This window comes from Nesoenas mayeri, assembly GCF_963082525.1.
Source record: "Nesoenas mayeri genome assembly, chromosome: 10".
Lineage (NCBI taxonomy): Eukaryota > Metazoa > Chordata > Aves > Columbiformes > Columbidae > Nesoenas > Nesoenas mayeri.
Genome location: NC_137560.1, coordinates 23347716 through 23364795, shown reverse-complemented (window position 1 = coordinate 23364795; position 17080 = coordinate 23347716).

Genomic DNA, 17080 nt, shown 5'->3' with positions numbered 1-17080 from the left:
CTATGACGAGGTCTCTGCAATTTGGGATAAGGCAGCATGGTGGGTTTTGTAGAGGGAGGTAAGAGAGCGTTTCATGGGAAGCTCTCACAGCATGCGAGACCTCTTCAGTGCGAGCGTTAAATTGCTCTAAATTCAGTCATCTGTTCTCAAATGAACCTCTTTGGTAAAAGCCAAAGGCTGCAGCTGTAGGCAGAGTCAGCTGTGAGACCCAGCGACTCCCCACCATGATCCCAAATACGCTGAAGGACATTGACCCTAAGCCACAGCATTGTGTGCAAGTAATGGACTCAGTGAACCCATGCCCAGATGAACAGAGGAATCCCATTGCTCATGGTCTTCAGCAGGAGGTTTGGGTGCCTGAAGAGCCTTTAGGAAACGTGGACTTAGTAATAATAAGATAATGAAGTGACTTAGCCAGGGTTGCATGGCAAGGTCAGTAGTTACGGTACCAATAGTGAAGGTTCCCTGCTCAACGAGTGAACGAATAGTAAGCTAATAGTATGCAGCACTGAATGTGCACTTTTAATCTTCAATTCCATTTGAAGTAGTTACATTCTGACAATACGTGGGTGTATTAACCTAGTTTTTGCAGGAAGCTGGGGAGAAAATACATCAGCAAAAGGATTAAAACTTCCCTGAGACTAATTCCTGCCTTTTCCTCCATGTTTCAAACCACATTTCTCTCTGATAGAAAGTCTCTCTGCTCAGCTAAATCACAGCAATTACATTTTATTCTTCCAAACATTTTTAAATTTTGATTCTCTGGTGTAAGTCCTTATTTTTAAACCGCTCGTTCAAAAAGTCACAGGTCTGGTTCCTATCATAAGGGGGACCTTTCAATGCCATCATTTACCATTCACTCCTATTGCAATGCCGTGTCTCCTCGTCTAGTTTTTGGAAAGATGACCTGTCACTGGGAACAAAAGCTGCAATTTCAGGCCAGACTGCCTTAAGAAAGCAAAAAAAATTCACCTTGTCATTCCTCTTAATGAAACATCACACAAATTAGAGGCAGAGCTCTACCTACTGCACTTCATGAGCCACATCAGGGGTGTCACAGAGGCACCCGAGGTTTAAGGGACAACAGGGTCCAAAACTACTTTTATTAAACCGGTGGGAAACAGGGTTTAGCACTCCAAAGTGACTTAAATAAAGGTTTGGTATCAGTTGAGGGAAGTTATGAAGGGGCAGCAACTAATCCAACAGGCCACAGTGTGCATGCACATGGCTTCACCCAAACAACGCCGGAGCCGCCCCGAGTCCCGGAGGAGCACACGCTGCATGGACACGGAGTGCGGTTACTTTAAAGATACACGTACTCGTAGTGAGTACGGAAAGTGTACACTGGATTCTGCGAGGGTAAATTTATAATACACTCACAATCCTGCGAGGGTTAATTTACTTATTCCGTGCAAATGTGCACGGAATATTACACGTGCTTACGTGGAAGCACGGGAGGAAAATACACTCGCGATTGTGCGAGGAAATAATTTATACACGTGCTCGTATTGAGCACGGAAAGTACACGTACTTGTATTAAGCACGGAAAGTAAGCGTGCAAATGTGCACGGAAAGTTCATGTGCAAATGTGCATGGAATATATATATGTGCAAATGTGCACGGAATATATATATATCCTCACAATCCTGCGAGGGTTTCACTCACCCCGTGGCGGCGCGGCGCGCGCGGGCTCCATCCGGGGGGGGCAGTTGGGCTCTCGGCGGCAGCATCTCGCTCGTGCTCCGAGAGCTCCGCGACAATGGGCGGAGTCTCGACGAGAGTCCCGTTCCTATTGGCTGATCAGCTCTGACTGGGCATTCCAGAAGCTTCTCTGCACCCCACCCTGGCTGTGGGTGCCCCTGGAGCCTCCAAACATCCCCCACACTGGCCGCAGGTGCCCAGCGGCTCCCTGGGCCTCGGCACTGCCTTCTAATGGCCCTGCCCAGGGGCTCTGGGCCAAACAAACAGAGAGAGAGGGGGATGTGCCTACTCCTTCCATACTGAAGGAGGGAGGGGGGTTTGCATTCTGCCACAAGGGAATTAAACCTTTTTCCACAACCCCAAAGATCCAAATAAATACATACATTTAAACAAAATATGACAATGTTCCAGCCAACAGGAGTCAGTAGGTTTTACTGCCTTCCCCCCAGCTTTTGAAGGCAGCGTTCCCAAAAATGACTCTTTTGGAGAAACACTGAACTATGAGAATAACTGTGGGGTTTTCCCCAGCCTTCTCCTGCCTCCTCTTCTTGAAAATGGTCTTTGTTAAAACAAAGCCTTTCAGCACAAACCCAGAGGAAGAGGCAGGGAGGACGCTGGTTTTAAATCTTTCGCAAAAGACAGATTTTGAAGTAACGATTTTTGATATTTCTGTCCCTTTTCACAGGCTTTTTGTCACAAACATCAAGCAGAACGGCCGTCCCTTTTGCTGCTGTGAACTGGAGTCTGGCCCAATTTCAGGCGTTTTCTAAAAGCTGGAGAGAAGGGAAAAATCAAAGATAAAAATTTACCCCAGAACCTTGTGGCCTGAATTTGTGAACAATGTTACGTGTGGCCAACTCTTATTGAGAGTTGCAAGAGTTAATTTAAGAGTATTCATAACAAATTACCGTACAGAGAACTACCTCAATTTGTTAAATCCTTGCTCAATTCATCAGAGTAAAAGTCACGCAATATTTTCTTCCAAGGGGTATTTTGTGAAGGGAAAACGTCCAAAACAAAATTAATTTTGAAAGATTTTCACTGAATGGGCCAGATTTCTTCTTTATTTTTGTCCCCCTCCAGCTCTCCTTTCTATTTGTTTCTTGTTTTGTTTGAATAGAAACCTATTCAGGTGGACATAGAGTCCAGCAGCAAGGACTAAAAGTGGCAGCTCATCCACTGCTCTGGGCACAGGGGTTCAGGTGTTCCCTTAAAAAGAACCAAAAGACATTTTCCCAGGAGCACCGTGTTACCAAGGGGATGAACAACCAAGTTAATTATCCTACAGTTTAAGGAGGAAAGCCCCTCCATTTCATCGAAGGGCTCTGCTCTTTAATTGACCATCCTTTACACACAAACAGCTGAAAAGGATGAAATTGCTGCTGTTCTGCACTGACAGAGAGCTAAAGGTTGGATTTTGACTGAGAGGAAACCTAAAATCTTCCACTAAAAGTGTCTGAGCATGAACAGAAAGCGTTCAGACCTCAATGCAAGTTTCTCAGTTGCAATCTGGTTCTGTACATGTATTTTTCAAGCCAGTTTAGATTAATAATAATGATAACAAACTGAAAATTTAACACCTTTCTTATGAGCAATGGAAATCCCCTTATAAAGGAATCACAGAATCACAGGATGTCAGGGGTTGAAGGGACCTGGGAAGCTCATCCAGTGCAATCCCCCCCTGGAGCAGGAACACCCAGATGAGGTTACACAGGAAGGTGTCCAGGCGGGTTGGAATGTCTGCACAGAAGGAGACTCCACAACCCCTTGGGCAGCCTGGGCCAGGCTCTGCCACCCTCACCCCAACAAGTTTCTTCTCATATTTAAATGGAACCTCTTGTGTTCCAGTTTGCACCCATTGCCCATTGTCCTGTCCCTGGCTGTCACCAGCAGAGCCTGGCTCCATCCTCCTGACACCGCTCCTTTCCATATTGATCCCCAGCAATGAGTCCTCCCTCAGTGTCCTCTTGTCCAGCTCCAGAGCCCCAGCTCCCTCAGCCTTTCCTCACACGGGAGATGCTCCACTCCCTTCAGCATCTTGGTGGCTGCGCTGGACTCTCTGCAGCAGTTCCCTCTCCTGCTGGAACTGAGGGGCCAAAACTGGACACAAGATTCCAGGTGTGGTCTCACCAGAAGATGTTTATAATTTATAACCAGGAAACTGAGAAGCAAACCATTCCTTGTAGTTCCCTGCAAGCATTTGGAATGGTGACACTGCCGAGGGCAGACCAAGTCAGGGCTGTGGGTACCTCAGAATGAATTCTGTGGCCCACAGGCTTTTAGTTTGTCAGGTATAGGTTTCATAGCATAAACATTTTCCAAAATAACTCAAAATCTGTGCAACTGCATGTAAATTATAACCTCCCTAAAGCCCACCAACATGCACTCATCTTTTCCCTCAAAAAGGAAAGGTTACAAATCTCTGCCCCTTCCCTCTTAGACTTGCAGTAAAATACAAAAGGTAAAGACACAACGGAGATTGCAAGAACTTCAGCCACCTGCAACTGTTGATTTTAAGTGCTGCAAACTTCCACCATTTCCTTTCCACTTCAGCAATTTAGTTTTGCTTGTAGAGGTTCTCTGTTGTTTCCAAGACCAAACAGAGAATGAAAAAACCCACAGATCAGAATATCAGCATAGAAACTGCGGAGTGTCCATCTGGCTGCCGTGTACCAGCTCATCAAAGGGATGCGGCTGTACGGGCAGCAATTGCTTCAAAAGCTGGCAGGACACACACAAATACCTTGAATCTATCCGGTTTTGCCCAAATGAGGGGAGCTGGTATAAAACACCGGATCAATGGAAGCAACGCAGGACTGGACTGCAGAGCGGAGTCGTGATTTCACCGCGGAAATAGCCGTGGGCTGAGCTGATGATGTTCTGGAAAGCGCGATGCCCAGAGGATGCGTCGCTCCCCGGAATGAAGCACCAATTTGGAAACTCGCACAGCCTGAAGAAGAGCAAAGCAATTCTAGAAACTCAGTTCAAACAAGCTAAAATCTGTCCTGTGCCTAGTGCCAGTTCCTACATATACATCCCTGTTTTGCAGAAAGGCAAATAAGAGCAAAATCTGGCCCCAACACTGCCAATGGTTCTTTGAACTATTCAGGCTTTTAAAATATCCAAGCATCTATAAAAGCACAGCTCAGATTCGAAAAACAAACAGAATTGGCTTTAATATACCGGAAATGTCTTTTCTAGACCTCCACCAGGCAGACCATGTGGCAAATGCTCCATCACCAGAGAAATAATTCCATTTTACCAGGTCTGGTGCTGGGTGTCGGACTTAACTTGATGCAGAAGCTGCTCAGGTGTCAGCAGAGCCTCCCCGGGATCCAGTACCGGGGCTCGGGACAGGTTTGGCAAGTTGGTATTTTTCATGGAGCAGGCTTTTTGAGTTTTTACAGGAGGACCAACACAGCCAAAGGCATTCAGAGGCACCCATCCAGAGCTGGACTCACCCGGTGCAGAAGGCGATGGGCGCAGGTTGTGGTGATGCAGACGTCCGATCAGCACAGCCGGCTGCCGGCACCAGCCAACACTGCCAGGCTGCTTTGGCGATGCCGTCTGCTGCATTGACAACCAGTCGTAACCACCAAAACCACACCAGAATTCGTATGATAACTTGCCATGGGGATAGAACAGGAACACACATTGATGTTCCCTAGCCAAAATAGATACAGTGCCATTCACAGCATAATGGCTCAAAATTCTACCAGAAATGTGATGGACAAGCCTCATTTCTCAGAGGCAACTGCTTCAAAGAAGTTTGCTTTACAGACTTCTGATTGTTTTATTGTGTACAGGTCTTATTCTTTAACACTTTGTATCAGTAGTCATTATAATTAAGCTTCCCAAAAACTCATTTCAGGATTGCCATGTGATTCAGTTCTTTCACTGAAACAATGCCAGCTGATGCTTTTAAAAATATTTATAAGCCCGTCTTTGAGTTTTGTACACCAGGCCTAAGCTGGGCAGATACCTTAGGAGTGTTCAGTCTTAACACACATACTTCCAAAAACTCATTAGCTTATTACAGCAACTATAGTTTCCAGGAATTTTATTATACAGGATATAGTAACCTGCATGGCCATTAATTACTTTAAAATATGTTCACTTGATCACTTGAGAATGGGATGGCTACTCATTTTGAATTTTAAACGAAGAACAGTGCTTTGGAGGCAGCTTCAGCAAACCCTCCCAACAGGTTCTGCCGCACCAGCCCCAGTTCCTCCGCACTGGTGTTACTGGATGTGTGGCCTTTTCCTTTACTCACGGTACAAACCAGTCTTACCCATTTTCTTGCAGCGCTGCCGAGGAACATCAGTGCTGGAAAGCAGTCATCATGTGCTGTACAAATCAAACAGAACCCCCGCATCACTGGGCTTGCAATCTAAATGACAGGGTTTATGTTTGTAGACAGACCTTCAAATATAGAAATTAACCTTTTGCATCTTATTTTGTATCAGTGGTTTTGCACGTTATTACTGTTTATGAATGAAAAAGCATTGACTTTAACGTTAAGATAAATTTTAGTGAACCATTTGAAAGCTCTGAGATGTGTGCGTGATGTACATAAAGCAAATATGTCATATATCCTACTGCTATAGCTCTGCTCTCCCTACTTACTTTGCATTTAATTTTCTTCAGTGAATCAAATGGGACCAGAATGTTCAGTCTCTTGGAGTGAGAAAATGTCCTTTCTATCAAGTAGAATAGATGCTCTTAGATGAACTTGTTCTCTATAGAATAGTTCCTCCAGAGGCAAATAAAACCACGGGGAGAACCGTGTTATTAAGTCATTCTCATGGATTTGGTAGACTAGAAATGGATAGAAAATATGAAAGGAAAGCTATCTCAAACTGTTTAAAAAGTAACTTGAGAAACAGATTGTGGTTTTTTAAAATTATGAGTTAGATACTGATATTTCTATTCAGATTCTGACTTTTATGTCTATTTTATTAACCCCGAGCACATAAACTTCCATGCCCTCACCTTGTGTCCCTTTGTTAAATAGTGTAAAAAAGGATGTTCTGAAGGGTCTAAAAATATATTTGAGAGAAACGGGAAATAGGAAAAGATGGTTTAGCACATGTGCTTATTGCCATTTTACACCAAGTTTGCTCTCCATAGTTTACTCATGTTAAAAGGATGATCAAAGTAACACAACCACAGCGGCATCTCCAAATTGCATTACACTAACATATTTGCAGTATTATGTTATAAAGACTTACAAAACATCTGCATTTATAGTGGAAATTAGAAAAATCGCTGCTGAAAACCGGGGAGAAAAAATGAGATGGAAGTAATTTTATGTATGCAAGATCAAGATTAAATTATAAAACAGTTCCATTTACTCCACTATTTATAAACACAGACATAAGTCTCATGGGTTTTATGCATAGTATGAGGCATGCTTAAAACTTGGCCCTCGAATTCCCGTGTTTAGCTGTCTTTCCGTGGGGCAGCGCAGGGAATAAAGACACGTTTTGTCTTCATAGGAGCCGCGAAATCGCTCTGCACAGTAACGGCTCTTTGCTCTCTGGTCTGAGCAAAGGGGATAAAATAAAACAACTCTGCTCTTGCAGGTCCAAGTGCATTTTCCCAGCAGCGTGTTTGCGATGCCCTTGGCTCCCCGGTAACGGCTCTGCTTTTCCCTCACTGCTTCAGAATACGTGACCCTATTTGATTCGCGTTTCCCAGCCAGGTTTTCTTTTGCCAGGTCCTGCCATACTATCCCCATGGTGTTCTCAGGCTCCTCTCCTGTTTGAAGTCAAGGACTTTGAGCCAGGAAGACCAGGTTTCTGAGGTTTATATCAGTCAACATAAACTCAGTGATGCTGCCTGTACTTGCCACCAAAAGTCAATTCAAATTTTCCAGTTTGTTTGTTTGGTTTTTAAGGTATCCAGATATTCAAAGGCACCACAACAGTCAACTGCAGCTCTGCCCTTGGGACACTTTGAACTGAAATCAGTTTATGACTGATATCTGAACTTCTGGTGCTTGGTTATGGTCACCTCTCCACCTTCACATCCCACAGGTGCTTTGAGGAATCAATTCCCACTACTGGTGCACATTTCATCTCTTTCTGAAGATCCACTGATGTGAATATTAGCACACGCACCACCACACAAGAGCACCTTTGATATTAAAAAAAGAATTAAAGCTATTATTATGCCTTTGAATTCAATTATGCCACTTTGATTACAACAACACCCACCAACCAGAGTGAAGGGAATATTTTGTGACAAATCAGAAGAGCGCTTGTTGCAAATGTAACACATAGATGGAAAAATACAAACCAGCGTCTCTTGGTCCTTCCTTACCCCTCCTCTCCTCCAGCAGTTCCCTTTGGCAGCAATGTAGAGCCCCGAGGAAGGAGTAGAAGGATTTGCACTGACCTCTGGAGCCCGCGCATCCACTGGCTCTGCCGGAATCGTAAATTCTCTCTTCAGGCCACTTGGCAGAACTAATCTCTTTTAATCTGCTCTCTTTATGGCATCTCTTTGGTCTGACAAAACTCCAATTTATTGACTGTCAGGAAAGACCACAGGCCCATATCTTTCTTCAGTATTTCACTTTCTTCAGTGGCGTTGAGCAGCGAGGGAGTGAATTTAAAGGAAGAATTTCACTCACTTTAGCCTGATAGAGTTGCATGGCGTTACATCAATAGTCAGTATTATTCTAAAGCAATAAAAAGTTTACATGTATTTGAGAAATTAATGATTAAGACAATGTTTCCTTCCTATTCATCTTAATAGAAGCAAAGGAGACCCTGGCATGGAAGAGCACAGCTGGAAATCCATCGTGTTCGTCATCAGGTGTGTGTCCCCCAGGGCAGGCCTGGGGACAGCACTGCCCTCCCCACATCGCTCCCCTTTCTGTAAAATGTATTAGAATGATCCCTATGTGACCTCCTGTGAAAAGAGACATCACGTCAGGGCTTTGTGACAGCTTAACGGATGAGCCCCATGGCTGCGACTCGATTGATTCTCTCCCCAGCGTGACTCTCTCGGGAAGATGCGTATGCTCTTTGTGAAGTAGTGAGACTTAGTGGTTAAAAAGAGGGACTTGAAGCCTCATAGGATAAAAATACTTACCTTTGATTCCAAAAAAGTCTATTTTTTTTTTACCCAACCTGGAAAAACTACATCAAACTAATTAGTTAAGGAAAAATAATGTTTATGTAAGATTAGCTCAAATGTCTTTAATAAGATATATGTTGGCATAATATTGGGAAGGGCAGTAGTTCAATATTAACTGTTTTGGTACAATCATAACAACGGTTATCCTGACTTTACAGGTCAACCCTGAGCCAGTGATGGAGCCCATGTCACACAGAGGCTGCAGCAGGGGCTCAACCCTGAGCCAGTGATGGAGCCCATGTCACACAGAGGCTGCAGCAGGGGCTCAACCCTGAGCCAGTGATGGAGCCCATGTCACACAGAGGCTGCAGCAGGAGCTCAGACCTGAGCCAGTGATGGAGCCCATGTCACACAGAGGCTGCAGCAGGAGCTCAGACCTGAGCCAGTGATGGAGCCCATGTCACACAGAGGCAGCAGCAGGAGCTCAAACCTGAGTGAGTGATGGAGCCCATGTCACACAGAGGCTGCAGCAGGGGCTCAAACTGAGCACTGGGATTTTGCATACTGAGCCTGTGCTTTAACCACCAGCTCATCCATCTTCTCCCGCTTCCCTGAACCTTTTCTATCAGAGTCATCACAGGACACAAGTTGGAATTTAAATGCAGTTACACACCACATCTACCATCTCACCCCGAAGGATTTAATTGAGTTAATCTTATTAAAGCTATTTACATGCATGGGAGTATTTGCACAACTGGCCCCTGAATGAGAAATACTTTAAAACGCGTACTCTGCAAGGGGAAAAACGTTTGGACCACTCTTTTCTGCTGCGTGTATATGTTGCATCCATAAATCGTAAACATAAGGTAAAACTACTGCAAAGCCTCGATGGAGCTTGGAGCCGAAAACGATCTGTTTTGGTCTGCTGGTTTGAAAATGGTTTTCTTGATGAAACTCATGAGTCCGCTGGAGACTGAGACACAGATGGATGAGCTGAGCATATGATAAACCCGCTGCATGGGTTTCTAGTTAATTGCCCATCATCTTTTTTGTCTCACCATAAAAAATTTCACGCCCACCTTGCACAGTAAAGGTAACCTGAGTGTCATAAACCATTTGTCTCCTGTGCTTTCTCTGCTGCATTATCCGATCGGTCTTGTTGTTCCAGTGCTGTTGAGACAAGACAAATTTGCTGAGCCTTTTTACAGATGAAGCACATTGCATCTTTTATCAAACGATCTCCATTCTCTAATGAGAAGAAACACCTTCCCGAGTCATTTGCATAGTAATATCTTTATTTCTAAAACAATAAGCTGGCTGTAACTCACAGAGCCGTTAGGCAAAATAGAGCAACTTCATTTGCATGAGCAAAGTATGGAAAATCTTGCAAAGAAAACATCCCCTTACCACAGACACGGAGGTACCTTGTGCTTGGCAGAAAGGGGGCTCAGGGATCCAGGACAGAGAATGTTACATGGGTTTGGGTCCATAGGAGAGCATCACTGTCCTTCCCCCATCTCTTGGGAAAACAGCTCCTGCCTCCTGCAGAAAACAGGGTGCAAGGCTGGTAGTTAAACTGCAGGATAAGAGGACGTGAAACCAGAAGCTGATCCCGCAGATACCACCCGTGCTTCTCCACCGTGTTTAGCACTGGCTGCATTTCTCTCTCTTCTTTGTTATTATTACCTGGGGACAAAATATTGCAGAAACAGGTCACTGCAGGGTGGTACAGCAGTCTGAGCAATAAGCCAGACAAAGGAAAGCCCAACCACCACACTTCCAAATCTGCTCTCAGGAAATGGACTTTTTGCTCGGCTGCCACAGCTCAGCAAGGCCCCAGTGACGGTGTCGGTCTGCGGGGCCTCGGGTCCCTGCCGCCTTCCAGCGTCCCCCCTGCTCCGAGCGGAGCCTGGTGCCACCAGTCACTGCACAAAGGGGAAAGAAATACCTTCCCGAGGCACTTCAAAGACAATGGAACCCTTTTCTGGATGCTGGTGGTGTTGCATAACTGGCCCTCTAGAAACAGCCAGAACACTTAACGGTGTCCGAGCTTCACCCAAACCAGCTTTTCTTCAGCAATCAGATATTTTAAGTAGAAACAAGCAAAGTCTGATGGGCAGTTAAAGGGATTAACCCCAATTTCCCTGGTGTGCTTTATAGATTGATTGACAGAACTTCAATCTTCAGCAGGTCACTTTTCCCCATCCCTTACCCTTCCACAGCTCCCCCTGCTCCCCTTCCAGTGCCAGGACAAAGGAGATGCCACCAGAGCTCTTTGAAAAGGGTCTGGAAACAAGGAGGATTCTGCTGAGCACCTAATTGTAGAGTTTGCTGAATATAAGCAGAAATGTCTCATAGAAGAGGAGCAAGCTCTTCCAACAATGATAGTATAGCCTATGCTGAGACATTAACCAACACTGGTAAGCGAAGCAGGACCTATATTTATTAATCTAAGAGAGTGACTGTTTTAAGCACTTGAGAAGTGATGGCATGACTAAAAATAGTTGTCTAATGAAATGAAGTCCAGAATTGAAACAATCTTGTTAGCATCAGGAAACATTGCATTACAGGTGACCATTTTCCCCCATCAAAGGAAGAGGAGCCATTCCACACTATGCACGTTTCCTTCTGACTGTATTAAAACAAACATTAAATGGAAGGGTTTTTTTCTCCATATCTTTCAAAAGGCTGCCACCATATGGGGGATTTAATACATGGCTCAGTTTTGCTTTTTGCAAATAGATCTTCCTGCAGCATCAGCTCGGGCTTGGAAAGTCGAGGAGCTCGGGGTCAGCCGGGGCGGTGGCACCGCACGGGGACAATGACACACGAACCGCTCCGGGCTGCAATTACCTTCCTCTTTAAAGAGCTGTACTTACTGCAAAACGTGTGTTTTATCCATTTGTGTGACAAACAGTTCTGTGTATTCTGAAGTGTATAATTTAATTTCCGCTGCGCCACGGCTAGAACCAGCTGCCTGCCCTCTAATGCTTTAAAGGATTGTTGTCGCTGATGTGCATTTTCTCATGTTGCCACCTTAAAAACTTAAACATCCATAGTGCCTGTCGACAACTTTTCACGGTGAGGAACATTTGTGTTTGTAACAGCAGAGCTCTCATTCAAATAGTGGCTACAGGTGTCACCGCGCAGCTCCAAGGCCAACAGTTTTATTGCATTTCTATCAAATAAGCCAGTGCCAATGGATTTTACTAATAATGACATTCCAATCCAAGATTATATTTGTCTCTTAAATTTAAAGAGTCTCTTTTATTAGCTGTTATGGAGCTTGTGAAGACTCTTACTCTAGAATAGCAGAAGTCAATAAAAGCAATAAATTGTGTTCAGCCCACTTTCCCATGGTCCAGCTCTACCAGTTCCATCAAAATCCCGGCACCATTGAAACACGGTGCTAATGCCTCCACTACCAGCAGTGGGGTAAAACAGGAAGAGAAAACAAGTAGAAGAGTTGTTACTTAACCACAAGAAATTTACCCCAGCTTGCACAACCCCATCCTGAATCCCAGCAGCTGCAGAACAGAACTGCAAAGTATTTTGGCTGCAAAATATTGTGGCATATGTGGCCTCATAAACACGTATGAGGATTTTACCTGGCCGTAGACTGTATCTCTTGGCACCAAGAAAACTGAAAAGATAAAGAGTGAAAGAAGAAGTTATTATATTTAAAGTTTTATAACTGGCAACAACAGGTTTAAACAAATGTGGTAAACAATGGCTTGTCGCCTTCCCCTTGCGCGGCCTCAGGAACTGGCAAGATATTCTGTAGGTTGTCGATTGCTGCAAAGTGACTGGAGCTTAAATGAGGTTTTATCTTTAGCAAGTGTTTATTTCACTCCCCATAAAGCAAAATGCACCACAGTTTAGAAATAATGTATTCACAGCCCAGAGTGTTATGGTGAAGTCATTATTTTTATTGCATGCTGTGTAAAGAATATTTCATATTTAGGTAACGTGGTGTTACAAAATAAATAAGCAGGTAGGATGCTGCATAAAAACCTGGGTGCAAAATACACATACAATTATGTGCCTGAGCAACACAGAAATACATTGTACAGGCTCAAAGAAGTTTTTATAACTGTGAGGATAATCACTTATTTGCATGTGCAATCACTCTAATTGCATATACAATCACATCCATTGTCCAATTACATCAACTGTTTTCCCAATGAGCTAAAAGAAAAAACTTACACATTTCTCTTTGTTGTACTAAACGTGCAATTTGCATACACAGAAAAAGAAGTTTTCTGTTCTATGGGATATGAAATTCGATTACCTTGGGGGATTGTGCTTTTCTGTTCTTGAATATATAAGAATTCCAGTGGTTTTAAAAAAGGTTGGAGCTGTTCCATAGCTTGGGACTTCACCATAATATATTCTCTTGGGCCGCTGTAATTACTGGACATCAGATAAATTATCTTATTCACAATTGAGAGGCTATAGTCTTAAGGCACCAGGTTTTTAAAGCATCCTTTTTCTCTATGACTGAGATCATCAGGAATCACATTTAGCTCATTTCTATGAAATGTGCAACTAAATGAAGAATTATAAATCCCAATCTAGAATGATATTGCTAGAATTACCTAACACCTGCTGTTCCTAACAGCTCAACAGGTGGTAGGCAATCCCTTCATCTCATGGCCAATCCAGCCTTATGAAACGGCAGCATCTCGAAGTGCAGCAATAATCAGGTCCCCTGTGTTTTTTTGAGTATATGTAGCATTTCCAGGATTTTCAGATCTTATTTCCTCCGTTTAAAATGATAAAGTTCCGCTTATTTACTCCTGTGCTCCCACACGAGGACTGTGCGCTTGCCCTGGCCAGCATAACCAGAAACGGGAATTTGCTCGGCAGTGGGAGATCGCAGGGCAACAATTGCAAAGGCCTCGGCAGATGTGCTGTCTGCACCCTCAGACTGGGGTTGTACCACTCAGCCCTGTGTGGCTGTCACCTGAATGTCAGTTACATTCCAATTCCTGTTGGGTTACATTGTCCTAACAAGAAAATAAATGTTCACTCTGTCATCTACACCTCTATTCAGGAAGATAAGAAAGGCAGTTTAGCACTGTCGACAGACACTTCATAGGCTTTTGCACTTTTTAGAGGAATAAACAACGTTAGTTCAAATGGCATTAAAGTACTGGATCTAGTTTTGCTTGAAAAGCCGACTCCTACAAAAATTAGAAAAGCTTATGTAATGTTTACTTGCAGTCCAAAATTGAACACATCCAAATACATCTGTCACTGAAGAATAAAAACTGAAAACATTTATCGCGTCAGTTGTTCATTTTCAACCTCAGCCCCTGGACCAGGATCCCCCTTCCCCGACCAGCCTGCCCCAGGCACTTACTGCACAACCTCTTTATTCACTGGGATCTTTAATGCAATATTATCTTGAACATTTGCTTGTTTCAGATCTATTTTTCTGCTTCCCGAGATCTCCCAGGTCTGGCCATTATATAACAGCATGTACAGGAAACAAGCAGAAAGCAACAGAGTCAACAGAGTTGATGGCCCAGCGCAGCTGATTTCCAGTTGCAAACCATTCCCTCTTCCCTCGCCCAGCACACACGGCTGCTCTAGAGACGCTATTTATTCAAACCATGAATTAGACCTTGAGGGAAAGGTTTCAGCCAGAGAAAATATTTTTCTTTTTTAAAAATAACTTTCCTTTTATTATGAAGCAATTAAACGCGGCTGTTTAGCAACAGTGCTTATTGCAGAGCTACTCACAGGCAGCTCGGGATATATATTGACTTATCTGAAAAAATTTTTGCATGAAGAAAAAGAGCAGAGAGCTCTGAGACTTCCCCAGAGCAGCTTGAGAACAATTCTCCACTCAGCAAACAGCTTTGGAGTTTTAAATGTGCAACTGCGCATCAGTTTTGCAGTCAAACATTTATGCAGACAAGACTGGTCGCGCTATTGAATGTTTGCTTGGAAGCAGCTGGACACATGGGGCAAACACAGCCAAGTGCCCACAACCAAGAATTACAAACGTATAAGCACCTGAAGTGAAATAAGGGCTTAGAGCACAATATTATTTTCATTTGCCCAACTTTCTTCTCCCCTTTTCCTCAAAATCACCAGCTGCTCCCACCCAAGATTGAGTTGCACACCAAGCCTGTGTCTGAACCGTTCCAACAGATCGCTTCATTGTGTTTTAATTGATTCCCCAGTGGCACGATACTGCAGAGACAGGAGCTCTAGGAACCATCTAGGGCTCCATAACAAGAGTAAGGTTCTTTTTAATTTTCATTTTAAATTCACTTTACGGGCAGAAATGCAGGAGAGTGGTCTTTATTGAATAACAGGGCTTCTCTAGATTTAAAACCTTTTGCTTTGAGCAAATTAACAATTATTGGAACCTCTTCACACAGAGCACTTGTGTTTTCCACTGTCCACAGACCCATTATGAGTGTGTAATTTGTGCTTTCAAACAGCACAACCCTTTGATATGCAGCCTACACTCCTATTTTTAATGTTTTTCTCCTAGAACAAGTATTGGTATTTTTTCCCCTTTAAAAGTACTAATCTTCAAGGCCCTGATTCCAAGCGTACGCTTAAAGATCTGCTTAAATATATTCTTAACTGCAAATATGCATATTAGGTCCAGAGAAGAGTAGGGGTTCAGGCCTGGGCCCAAGCGGTTCTTCTCTGCTTAGGAGAAAAATGGACACTCCACCCACACACCAGAAGTGCAAATGCACGTACATCCAGTTGTTTCCAATGAATCTGCGTTATTTAACAAAACTTCAAAACAGGTTCATGCACAGATCGTCCAACTGATTGACCGTATATTCAAAGACTATACATATTCAGTGCATTTATCTCATATTTCAGTATTCTATCTGACAAGAAATCCATGCACCTAAAACACATCGTCTTGATTGGAAATCCAGAAAGAAAGGTTTATACTCACGGAAACAGCAGCACATGAAATATGTGATTTATTCAATTGGTATGCTCAGACTGGGACAACTAATTTCTGCGGTGAGGCTGAAGACATCTTCTGTCTATAAAATTTCCTGCTGCATACAACAAAAATGAAAAATCACTATTCCACGCCAATGTGAAAAGGGTAATAGCATCCATCTAAGATACTTCCCAAGAAAGAAGGTGCTGCTGTGGGCTCAGCAACGGACACGCAACAGAAATGCGCCACCCAGCTCTGCAGAGGCAATGGGAAGGGGGTTTAATGATGGGAAGGCCAGCGTGCCGGATTTAAGGAGCACGTATTGTCTTGGACAGGGGAGAGGAATAAAGGAGAGCATTCAAAACTGGGCGCACAGTCTTTGTTATCTGGTCTTGTGACAGCAAAAAGATAATGACTGTTATTCTTATAAGAGTTGCCTGACATAGAGTACAACCAGGCTCAACAAGACAGCTGAGTTCTCTAGACAATGCGGCCGGTGCTGTAACCCCTGAATGAAAAATGAAGTGTTTCTGTACTCAGCAAAAAGTTGCAGACTCTTGTCCTGTGTCCTTTTTGATTTGCACGTCAGGTGATGCACGCATAAGCAAGTTTGATTCTCAAAATGGTCCATCCAGGCAACAGAAAAGCTGTACATTCAGTGCTGTGGAGTATTGGTGTAGTGAACGAAGTAACAACTAATTCCTACGATACATTGTGATTCACACATATAAACAAGGAGAAGAGCAGGAGTCCAGCTAAACTTTCAGAGCAACTAATTCTGGGGTGGGGAGGCACTCACCATTGCTTTAGCTTTCTCTCTGCCCTGTTTTATTCGTAGTGGGGTTTCACTTTGTGCCACCTACACCCGATTCTCTCTACAGGCTTCCTATATCACCAACTAGGTTGCCAATTTGGATAGGTTTCTTTATTACCATATTTTTGTTAACTTACATGTAAAATATCCCAGTTATAGTTACTGTGAAATATCTAGGTCAAATCTATCTTTCAGGCACCTGCAAGTCTTAGTGTTCATTTATATTCTTTCTTCTTGGCACAAAAAGGAAAAACAATAAAACTCGGAAAAATCAAAGGTACCCTGTTGCTCCTGACCCAATTCCTCGCCCGTTTGTTTCCTTTCTCACAGAGTTAATGCTAGAGGAGGCGAGCACACCGCTGTCCTTATCCCCGAAAACATAACAGCAAAGATGTGATGTGCACAGCACAGCTAATTTGAGACGTGAGCAAGCAGAACGAGGGCAGCAATTGCCCGTTCCCGCTCCTTAATCCCTTCAAGACCCAGCAAACACCATCGCCAGCCCAGAGCTTCGGGAGCGATGGAGCCGCCGGAGATTCTGCTCGCAG